Genomic DNA, 12730 nt, shown 5'->3' with positions numbered 1-12730 from the left:
GATGTAATTTCTACCTATGTGGAAGGGAGGTTATGAAAGAGGAAAAAGATACGATGCGATATTGAAAGGTAAGTAAGGTAAAGGTGAAGAAGATACGAGATACTCAAGTACAAAAGGCTGTGAATAGTCCAGACATTAGATAGAGGTTGGGTTTTAGTTTAGTTTACAAAGGAGACCCTAGAAATTTTTTTGTAAATCATTAAGAGTTAACATTCGAGGACGAGTGTTTCTAAAGGGGGGAAAGATGTTACATCCCGTACTTTTTTACGTTGAATTTGTCATAAAATAATTGACATAAGTTCAATGACAAGAATATTTTTGAGGTTATAAGTGCTTATGATATTTATATCAAGTTGTCGATGCCCCCTTTTTCTAAAGGCGAAATCGGGTTTATGACATTTGGGGGGACTACTCTTTTCCTTTTGGGAATTGGGTTTGAGATTTAAAAGAGTCGCCGCCTAATGATTAAGTGCATTAGGACACTAAGAAATTAAAAGAGAAGAAGAACCAGAGAATGGGTAAGGGCTTGAAATTATCTCAGGGGGAAGGTGTTAGGCACCCCCCAAGATCCACTAGTGTGGTTCCCGGCCATGCTACAATTGTGACTTTAAATATAAACAACAAATAAACATACAAGGCAATTTCACATAACGATTACAAGTAGGGGAATGTATAAGAGTTAAATAACGATCTGAAGTTGAGGCGATTTCATAATTTGTTTAAAGAATATACAAGTGCAGAAAAATGGGGGTCAAATAACTGATGCAAATAATCAAACAAAGAGAAGAAATGGGCGGAAATTTGGAAGAGGAAACTGTGCTGGAAATTTAAAGAGGTTTTAAATGATTAGAGCGAAATACAAGGTTTAAAAGAGCTGGAAACTGACAGTTTAAAGAAAATTAAAAAAAATGCAAGCACATAATGAGGGAGGGGGTCCTAGGCTTATAAATAACATGGATCACCCACGCAACACCCGGTAACCAATTATACGCGTGGTGTTATCGCGTGATCATCATATTCATGTCTACCCTTTCCCACCCCGTTAAGGTACTAAAGCGCGGAATAGTCTCATTACTTATTACATGCCACTACCCGCCCCAATCCTATCAGTCCCGGAGGCAGTTGGGACTACTATTCCTAAAGGGAAGGGATATTGGCTTTTGAAGTTTAAAAGGCCAAAATCTAGTGCGACAAACAAAACACATAAGAGCAATTAAGGGGAAAACACATAGCAGTTAAGGCTCAGAGAGGCCTCCTCATTCAAAACAGAAATTGTTTAGCATGACTTGCAAGTACTGGTTAGGTGTTTAATTAAACTTAAATGAAAAGGGGGGAGGGTGGTTGATCTATTACATATTTTCAGATAAGAAGTCCAAATTAGGCCTGCCTGCTGGTTGTAATTATTAAAGACTGGTATAATTAATTGATTACCTAATAGTTTGCCTAGGTGAGACCTATAGGCATGATGTCTAACAAGGTGATACATACTGATTTTAAGGAAGGATTACTAATTTTGGAGATGAACCAATTCCGCAGATGTTAACAATATTATTACTGATTTTATACTTGCAGATGAATCAGATTTAAACGACTGCTCCTATAGACATGAATTCTAAGCATTACTGATTTTAAAACGGTTATGCAAGTGCAGGAGTCCTATGAGCATGGTATCTAGGATGCAATTGATTATTCCTTAGCCTATGGATTATTTTGCCTAATGTCATATGCATGTGCAGAAATGCAGAAACTTATAGGCATGGCTTCTATATGTTGAAATGCAGAATCTTATAGGCATGGCTTCTATATGCTGAAATGAAATAAACTATAGGCAGGATCTCTATATGCAGTATTGAAATAAACTATAGGTAGGATATCTATATGGAAAAAATCTATAGGCAGGATCTCTATATGCAGAAACATAAATGAAAGTATTGTGGTTGCGGAAATAAAGACCTAAAACATGATATCTACCCCATATGCATAACATGAGACCCTCCCCCATTGTTTACTACACCCCATAAGTATTACAAAATTATTACAACTTGAACGAATCCAGAAAAGTAAATAAAAATTACATCAGAGATTAAAATTCCAACCAAGGAGAGCCTAATTCAGACTCCTAGTCTGAAACATGAAATAAACCAACTTCCAAAGATCAGATTTCCAAAGCCTTTCTTATTTGGGTGTGTCAGAGTTCCAAGGAGCTTCATGAACTCCAGGCAGTGCTTACACCCAATTACATTTGCAGGATCATATTATGGTGCAGTGTGGAATGGCCAACCCTCAAATGTCCAAGTTCAGAGGGAGCTCAAGGTCCCCAAGGCAAGGCTCATAGGAGGGGGGGGGGTAGAACTTAGAGTCTAAGAATAAGTGTAAGTGCAATAGAGGGGGAATCAGGGAAGGCCATAACAAACTAGTGGTCATGCCCATCAACTAGGATACTGGCACACCCCTAACAAGCCTGTCAGCTTAAATTTGAGAGTTAGGACCTATTGAAGGTCAGGTTCAGACCTGGGCAGCAATTTGGATACTGCAAGGCCATGAACTTTAACTCAGCACACAAAAGGGAATGGGGTATGGGGGATTCATGACAGACAATAAACATAAAAGAAAGTATCATGTTTAATACAGAATATGAACAACAAAGTAGACAGGAATAGGACAACTGTAAAGTAAACACATGGTGAAGGAACTGAAATCAAATGGAGACATACCAATTTCAGGGAAAACAGGTAAGTAAAACAGCAGTCTTGAAAAGCCAAGTTGCAAGCAAAGCAGTACAAAAGTCTCAGCAGATAGTAGAGAGTTTGCAAGAGTATTGTGACTGAAAGTGGGTGTGTGAGAGTATGAGCATTGAACTTTTGGGATTAGGAAGTTCAAAGTTCTAGAGTTGTAAAGTTTTTTCAGAGCTCAAAGCTTGTTTCAATGCAGAAGGGTCGAGCCCCTTTTATAATGCAGCAAATAAGCAAGAAAAAGGTAAGGAAATAACATTGTAATCAGTCTCCCTTTAGTTAAGGGATTCTGATTTCAAATGGGTAAAAACAATTATGGAAACGAATTTGAAAAAATATTTTCCCAAAAGTATAATAAAGGGTAAGTAAATAGAAGCTATTTAAGGCAACAAACTAATAGTACACGGTTTGTAAAAAAAGGAAAGGGAATCAACCAGTAAAAATTAAAATTTCAGATTTTTACTTGAATGAATCAAGTCAGGAAAAGGAGTAAAGAAAGGTTCAATTAGGGAAAACCAGTAACAATCAAGTGAACATAATTAAAGCAATTCGGGATCAATCAGTAGTTGGCAAAGCCTTTTTTTTGAAAGAAGAGTTCTCATATATAAACACACAAATATGTAAATCAAGGAGAGACTGTTAAGTTATTTAAAAGAGAATTTAACCAAAGAAAAATTCAGAATCATAAGCAAGGAGATGCAGGTTCAATCTGCAGACTCATAATGAGTCTGGGAGTCCAGGGTCCCAGTGTGGAACCCTGACTCGAACACAAAAATCAAAGTCGTCAAAGGAAACCCCCAAATCCTAGGGTTTCACAATTGAATCAGACATGGAAAGCAAACCATTTGTTTCAGAGTCTCAACAAAAACAGATATGATAGCATGCTTGAACAACAAAGGAAGAAAAATCATGAAGAACATATTTGAGAAAACTCAGAGCCTAAACGAGTTCAGAAGAAGGAATTAATACAAACTTGAACACAAGTAGATGAAGCATGTAAGAACATGAACAGAGTCCAAAAAATCAAACGGTAGGCACACATAGCAGAAGAGTAGTGACAACATAGCAGAGATTAACAAGAGTAGAAAAGAAGAGGTAAAAGACAATATATGTATAAAATGAAAGAAATCATACGAGCAGGGTATAAACAAACACACATAAAGCAAAGAAGAAAAAGAATCAGAAACATTTTTTTTTCAAAAATCCTTTTAGAAACCCTAAAATCAGAGAGAAACGATTTAGACAAAAACTTTTAGGGAAAACACTCTAGATGGCAAGAAAAGCATAGACACAGTATAGATCTAAACAAATAACGGTGAAAGAACCTCGAATGGCTTAGGGTTTCGAAGAAACCCTAGAAATGAGAAAGGCTTGGAGACAGGTCCGATCTTGAGTCGGAGAAGTCAAGAATCAGGCTCCTGAGTCTCGAATGTGCCGGAGCATGGGCGGAGAAGCCATGGAATCGAAGATCGGAGGGAGAACCATCGAAGTTAGCCTTCCAGACCTCGAACACTCAAGGTCTAATGGTGGAGAGGGTGGGTAGAGACCATCCATGGCCTAGGAAGCCATGGATTCCGGTGAAAATCCGGTGAAGGAAGGTGGGAGGAGGCTAGGGTTTCAGAGAGTTGTTGAGAGGATTTGAGAGTGTTTTGGGATTTCAGGGCGGCGGGTCCGGTGAGAATGAGGGGGATTAGGGTAGTTTGTTAGGTTTAATTATGGAAGGGTGAGTTTTGGCCGTTGATCTTGAGTGATCAACGGTCCAGATTTAGACGGGTAGGTGGGGAACGGGTTGGGTCGTTTGGAATTGGGTCGTGGGTTGGGTTCGGACTAAAATTAGGCTGATTAATTGGGTAGAATTGGGTCAACTTAGGGGCCAAAATTGAAATGAAATAGGTCTATAATTGAAATAGAAGTGGGGCTAGATATTAAATAGCCAATTTTCCCTTTTTATTTATAAAAAATAGTAAAGCTTATTTTAAAACTAAATTAAAAATACCGAAACAATTAATAGTGTATAAATGTTAATTTAAAAATATTGGACCCAATTTTATAATTATAAAATGCTATTAATCTTAAAGTAGGCTACAATTGCAATTACATGCAATTTAGTCTACTAAATACCAAATAAATTTGTAAAAAATATACAAAAATCACCTTAGCTATGCTTTGGTGTAAATATGAGAATAATATAGGTCATTCACCAAAATGATAAACTTTGAGAATAATTACTGACTTTTTTATTGCTAAAATGGACAATAAGTCGATTTAAAAAATCTTAAAAATTAGGAAAAATACCAAAACACCTAGATATGCTTATATATGCATATATGTGTTATTTTTGAAAGTATTTTGTATATAAAAAATTACATAGGGAAAAATTGGGTATCAACAACTGCCCCTCTTTAACCGAGAAGGATGAAAGAGTTCTCGGGTAAAGATATGATGGCCAATTTTGACCGAACGAAACGATTTGGAGAATTTTGACCGAGCTCTGGTTCCTGAGCCGCCTACATATCCTTGGTTTTATAGGAATCAAGCCGTATGTAGTTCAGGACCTGTCGACGGAACATGCCGATGGAGATTTTTTCAAGAACAGACGAGATATTCGGATTGGGGTAGCATTGCTATGAGTTTAACAGGGCTGTGGAAGCTGGAGCCGGATCGCTCCTGCTGAGACGGCCATTGCTAGCCGGTTCACCTGCAATTAAACAACACGAGCGCATATGTTGTGCATAAATTTAAACATGATGCAAGTTCCCGTTGGACCATGAATGTTGTCTTTGGACGGTTAGGATGACGTCCTCGGACCATGGTGTCCTGGGCCATGAAACATGTAATAAAGGATTCGCAGGCTATGAAATGATGTTCTCGGGCTATGAGAATGATGCCTCCGAACCATGATGCCTTTGAATAATGTGATGCAGAGATAAAAGTGGGGTCCTCAGGCCGTGGCATGATGTTCTCGGGCTATGAAAATGGTGCCTCTGAACGATGACGCCTTCGTACGATTTTGGCGATCTTTCATCCCATGAAATGCAGGATTTGGCGATCTTTGAGCCGATGCAAGATTTAATGAAATGGCGATATTTCAGCCGATGTAAAGTGTAAATATAAATGGTGATCTTTCAGCCGATGCAAGACTTAAATAAGATGGCGATATTTCAGCCGATGTAAAGTGTAAATATAAATGGCGATCTTTCAGCCGATGCAAGATTTAAATGAAGTGGCAATATTTCAGCCGATGCAGGACTTAAATAAAATGACGATATTTCAGCCGATGCAAATGGAGACAGAGCTTGGTCTTGGAAGGCAGAATAGTAGCCTTATGCAATGCAAGAAATGCAAATTGAGGTAGAGCTTAACCTCGAAAGGCAGAATAGTAGCCTTATGCAACTAGGGAGGCAGAGCTTAGTCTCGGAAGGCAGAATAGTAGCCTTATGCAGTGCAAGAAGTGCAAATGGAGGTAGAGCTTAACCTCGGAAGGCAGAATAATAGCCTTATGCAATAATGGAGACAGAGCTTAGTCTCGGAAGGCAGAATAGTAGCCTTATGCAGTGCAAGAAATGCAAATGGAGGTAGAGCTTAACCTCGGAAGGCAGAATAGTAGCCTTATGCAATTATGGAGACAGAGCTTAGTCTCGGAAGGCAGAATAGTAGCCTTATGCAGTGCAAGAAATGCAAATGGAGGTAGAGCTTAACCTTGGAAGGCAGAATAGTAGCCTTATGCAATTATGGAGACAGAGCTTAGTCTCGGAAGGCAGAATAGTAGCCTTATGCAGAAGATAAGAGACAAATAGTATTAAAAGATTCTTAGCTGATAGCGGATAGCTGGTTGTTGATTGCGATATTGTGGCTGCTGGGGATATCGTATATGGCTAGCGGTTGTGAAGCGACAATTTCGAGAGTTGTATTCCTGAAAGTACGAGTGTATAAATGGATTTGATGATTTTTGACTTAGGTGCCTGCATCCAAAGAAAAATCGTGAGTTTTGTAAAGGGAAAAGGTTAGTTCGTGTTCCCGCTGGCTTTGCTTGACCGGCTCAGCTCTGTTTATGGTGATACTGTAGGTACCCTCGGGGTAGCGTTGTCAAAAAAAGCGATTTCGATAATAGACATGCATGAGTTGTGTTAAAGATATGATATATGTATATGTATTTAAGAAATAGTTTTAGATGAACCAACGACCGCAGCGTGGTTCAAGACATTGCAACCTTTCTTGCTACGGAATTTTGAGGGTCCTCCTCAAAATTCTTCCCCAGTTTAATGGGTTGCTGCTTTTGATGGCTGCTTGCAATAATCGGCTGAAGCTACTTCGGAATTTTGAGGGTCCTCATCAAAATTCTGCCCCAGTTTCCAATTGCGGGGGGAAATGAAATTTTATTGAATTGTGACCGAACCCATAAGGCTGCCTACGTATCCCCTCTTAAACGGGAATCAGGTTAGACGTAGTTCAAATTACATCATATAAGGAAGTTATAAATGTTACACATAGTATCGCTTGACTGCATCTGAATTTATCGGCTTTGGCCAAACTTCTCCGTCCATTTCTGCGAGTATGAGGGCTCCTCCTGTTAGAACCCGGTGAACCATTTATGGACCCTGCCAGTTGGGAGAGAATTTCCCTTTGGCTTCATCTTGATGTGGAAAGATTTTCTTCAATACCAGCTGTCCTGGTGTGAATTGTCTTGGCTTGACTCTTTCATTGAAGGCTCAGGACATTCTGTTCTGATAAAGTTGACCATGACAAACTGCGTTCATTCTTTTTCCATCTATGAGGGCTAACTGCTCGTAGCGACTCTTTACCCATTCCGCGTCGTCGAGTTCTGCTTCCTGTATGATTCTCAACGAGGGAATTTCTACCCCGACGGGAATGACTGCTTCTGTACCATAAACCAGCATATAGGGAGTTGCCCCGGTTGATGTGCGAACTGTGGTGCGGTACCCCAATAAAGCAAATGATAGCTTCTCGTGCCACTGCTTATGTTTTTCTATCATTTTCCTTAGTATCTTCTTGATATTCTTGTTGGCGGCTTCTACGGCTCCATTCATTTGAGGTCTGTAAGCTGTAGAATTCTTGTGTTTGATCCTGAAGGTTTCACACATGGCCTTCATCAAGTCACTGTTGAGATTGGAACCATTATCAGTGATGATTGACTCTGGAATTTCGAACCGACAAACAATGCGGTCGCGGACAAAGTCTGCCACGACTTTCTTAGTCACTGCCTTGTGAGAGGCTGTTTCAACCCATTTGGTGAAATAATCAATTTCCACTAGAATGAACCTGTGCCCGTTTGATGCGGCAGGCTCGATAGGTCCGATGACATCCATTCCCCCAGCGGCGAACGGCCATGGAGAGCTTGTTGCAGTAAGCTTGTTTGGAGGCACCTTTATCATGTCTGCATGTATCTGACAGCGATGGCACTTTCGGACATATTGGATGCAGTCCGTTTCCATAGTCATCCAAAAATAACCTGCCCGGAGTATCTTCTTAGCTAAGACAAAACCGTTTATATATGGACCGCAGGTCCCAGCATGGATTTCTTCTAACAGTTTAGATGCTTCCTTTGCGTCGACACACCTAAGCAATCCCAAATCAGGAGTCCTCCTATACAGGATTCCTCCATTGTGAAAGAAATTGTTAGATAATCTCCGGAGTGTGCGCTTCTGAGTGGGATTTGCAAGCTCTGGATATTCTCTTTTGGTTAAATATTCCTTGATGTCGTGGAACCAAGGCTTTCCATCTGCTTCCTCCTCGACATGAGCATAGTAAGCTGGCTGATCATGAATCTTTACTGGAATAGGGTCTATGAAGTTCTTATCTGGATGTTGGATCATAGATGACAGGGTTGCCAACGCGTCGGNGGCAGAACTTAAGAGTCTAAGAGTAAGTGTAAGTGCATAGAGGGGAATTAGGGAAAGCCATGGCAGGCTGGTGGTCATACCCAGGAATTAAGAGTGCTGGCATACCCCTGACCAGCCTGTTAGCCAAATATGAGGAGTTAGGATCCATTGAGGACTAGGTTCTGACCTGGGCAGTAATTTGGATACTGCCAGGCCAAGAACCTTAACTCAAAAACATAAAGGGAATAGGGGGTAGGGATTCACAATAGAAATAGGTGCAAGGAAAGAACATACATAGTTTAATCACTGAACATGAACAGCAAAGTAAACAAGAGTGCTGAAACTATAAAGTAAACACATAGGGGGTGAGGCAGAAAATTGAATCAGAACATACCAGTCTCAGGGAAAACAAGTAAAAGCAGTAATCTCGAAAAGGCCAAGTTGCAAGCAAAGTAGTTCCCAAAGATTTCAAGCAAAGCAGAGTGTTGAAAGAGTATTGAATTCAAAGCAGTATTGCAAGTGTGTAAGTATTGAATTGGAAGCTAAGGATTGGTAGTGTGTCCGTCCTCTTAAAAGTGCAGAAGGGCAGTCCCTTTTATAGTGCAGAAAACAAGTAAGAGAGGCAAGGAAATAACATTGAAATCAATCTTCCTTTGGTTAAGGGATTCTGATTTCAACGGGTAAAAGCCAGTTAAGGAAAGGAGTTTTAATTAAAACCTTTTCAAAGTAGCATAAGAAGGGTAAATACATAGGAGTTATTTAAGGAAAACAATCAATGGTACACGGTTTGTGCTAAATATGGCAAGGGAATCAATCAAACAGCCAGTGAAACCAAAATTACAAGTTCAATTAGAATGAACAACGTCAGGAAAGGTAAAGGAAGTTCAATCAAAGAAAATCAGTGACAATCTGTCAGCCTTATTAAAAGGACAGAATCAATCAATTAGTTGGTAAACCTCTTGAAAGAAAAATTTCTCATATATAAAGTTGGCAAATCAAACAAAGGGGGTCGTCATGTTACTTAGAAAAGAGTCTAATATTGAAAGGTTCAGAATCATAAGCAAAGGGATACAAGTTCAGTTTGTAGACTCATAGTGAGTCTGAGAGTCCAGGGTTCCAATGCAGAACCCTAGTCGAAACACCAAATCAAACTTGCCAAATAAAACCCCAATTCCTAGGGTTTCAAATCGAATCAGACATAGAGATGAGAAGGCAAGCATTGAAACAGACTCAAAGGTCTGTTTCAGAGCCTTATGAGAAACAAAACAAATATGATAGCAGGTTTGAAACAACAAAGAAAGAAAGCTGATTTAAGAGCATAAAAGAGCATGTTTTAGAAAAGTCAAAACTTAAGCAAGTTCAGTAGAAAAGAGAGGTGGTGTAAACTTAAGCCACAGTAGATGAAACATGCTTAGCAAGAACACAAATAGATTCTAGTAAAGCAAACAAAATCAAATAACTCAACAGTAAACACATATAGTAGAAGAGTAAGGAAAACGTAACAAGGATCAGCATGTGAGCACATGAGTAACATGTATAGTAGAAAAAGAAAATAGAAGAACAGCACACGCGTAGTAGAAAGAAAATATACGAGCATAGTATAGACAAACACACATAAAGGAAAGAACAGCAAGAATCAGAGAGATATTTTTTGAAAACCTTTCAGAAACCCTAAATCGAAAGAAAAAATGATTTTGAAAAAGGAAATTTGGGGAAAATCTTTAAACGTTCAATAGAACATAGACATGTTCCAAATCAAAGAAAATAAGCAAGTAAAGAACCTCGGACAGCTTAGGGTTGCAGAGAAAAACCTTAGGAATGAGAAAGGTCTTGAGGAAAGTCAGATCCTGAGTCGAAAAGACTCATATTGCTCGAATATGCCGGAGTAGGCCGGTGAAGCCATAGATCTACAGATCTGAGAAGGTCTTGGAGAGAACCATCGAAGTCAGGTTTCACAGCCTTGAATAGCTTAGGTCTAATGGTGAGGAAGGGTGAGTACAGACCATCCGTGGCCTGAGACGCCATGGATTCCGGTGGAAACCCGGTGAAATAAGGTGGGAGACGATTAGGGTTCCAGGAAGGTTCGAGAGGATTTGAGAGACGAAGGGGTTCAAAGGCGGCGTTTCAGACGAAATGAATTAGGTTGGGGGGTTTGGAGATTAAAAAAGGAAAGCGGAATTTATGGTCGTTGATCAAAACGATCAACGGCCTGGATCAAAGGGGAGCCGAGTGGGTTTTTTAGTCGGGTCAGGGGTTGGGTAATTTAGGGATTGGGCTGGTTTAATTTGGGGCGGAATTGGGTCAAATTAAGGGCCTAAATTGAAAGGAAATGGGGGCTGTAATTGAAATAGAAATGGGCTTAATATCAAATAGCCAATTTTCCTCTTTTATTTTATAAAAATAGTGAAAAGTGATTTTAAAAGAAAATTAAAAGTACTGAGCTAATTAATAATACATAAATATTAATTTAAAAAATAGTGGAGCTAATTTTACTATTATAAAATACTATTAATCGTAAAATAGGCTATAATTGCAATTATATGCAATTTAGCTTTAAAAAATACCAAATAAATTTGTAAAAATATACAAAAATCACCTTAATTATATTTTGGTGTAAATATGAGAATAAAATAAGTTATTCACAAAAAGGATAGTTTTGGGGAATAATTACTGATTTTTGTACTGCTAAAATGGACAATAAATTGATTTTAAAATCTTTAAAAATTAGGAAAAAATACCAAAACTCTTGGGCATGCTTATATATGTATGTACATGCTATTTTGAAAGTATTTTGTATATAAAAATACCTAGGGAAAAATTGGGTATCAACAGCTGCCCCTCTTTACCCGGGAAGGATAAAAGAGTTGTCGGGTAAAGATATGATGGCCAATTTTGAACGAACGAAACGATTTGAAGAATTTTGACCGAGCTCTGGTTCCTGAGCTGCCTACATATCCCTGGTCTTACAGGAATCAGGACATATGTAGTTCGGGATCCATAGGCGGAATATGCCGATGGAGATTTTCGAAAAGCGGATGCGATGTTCAGGTTGAGAAGGATGGTCAGAGTCTGATAGGCTGGGGGAATTGGAGCGGGATCGCTCCTACTGAGACGGCCATTGCTAGCCGGTTTACCTGCAAATGAGCAATGCGAATATATATTGTGCGTAAATTTAAACGTGATGCAAGTTCCCGTTGGACCATGAATGTTGTCTTTGGATAGGATGACGTCCTCAGACCATGACGTCCTGGGCCATGAAGCGTATGATAAAGGATTCCCAGGCTATGAAATGATGTTCTCGGGCTATGAGAATGATGCCTCTGAACTATGATGCCTTTGAATAATGATATGCAAAAGACAAAATGGGGTCCTCAGGCCATGGCATGGCATTCTCGGGCTATGAAAATGGTGCCTCCGAACAATGACGCCTTTGGACAATTTGGCGATCTTTCAGCCCATGAAAATGCAGGATCTGGCGATCTTTCAGCCGATGCAAGACTTAAATGAAGTGGCGATATTTCAGCCGATGCAAGATTTAAATGAAGGTGGCGATCTTTCAGCCGATGTGAAGTGTAAATATGAATGCCGATCTTTCAGCCGATGCAAGACATAAATAAAAATGGCGATATTTCAGCCGATGCAAGATTTAAATAGAGGTGGCGATATTTCAGCCATGCAGATGGAGGTAGAGCTTAACCTCGAAAGGCAGAATGGTAGCCTTATGCAATGCAGAAAATGTAGATGGAGGTAGAGCTTAACCTCGGAAGGTAGAATAGTAGCCTTATACAATGCAAAAAATGCAGATGGAGGTAGAGCTTAACCTCGGAAGGCAGAATAGTAGCCTTATGCAATGCAAAAAATGCAGATGGAGACAGAGCTTAGTCTCGGAAGGCAGAATAGTAGCCTTATGCAATGCAGAAAATGTGGATGGAGGTAGAGCGTAACCTCGGAAGGCAGAATAGTAGCCTTATGCAATGCAGAAAATGCAGATGGAGACAGAGCTTAGTCTCGGAAGGAAGAATGGTAGCCTTATGCAAATGCAGAAAATGCAGATGGAGGTAGAGCTTAACCTCGGAAGGCAGAATGATAGCCTTATGCAAATGCAGAAAATGCAGATGGAGGTAGAGCTTAACCTCGGAAGGCATGTACGGATAGCAA

The sequence above is a fragment of the Nicotiana attenuata genome, unplaced genomic scaffold (genome assembly GCF_001879085.1).
Source record: "Nicotiana attenuata strain UT unplaced genomic scaffold, NIATTr2, whole genome shotgun sequence".
Taxonomy (NCBI): Eukaryota; Viridiplantae; Streptophyta; class Magnoliopsida; order Solanales; family Solanaceae; genus Nicotiana; species Nicotiana attenuata.
The sequence above is the reverse complement of the archived record's forward strand: the minus strand, read 5'-3'. Positions refer to the sequence as shown.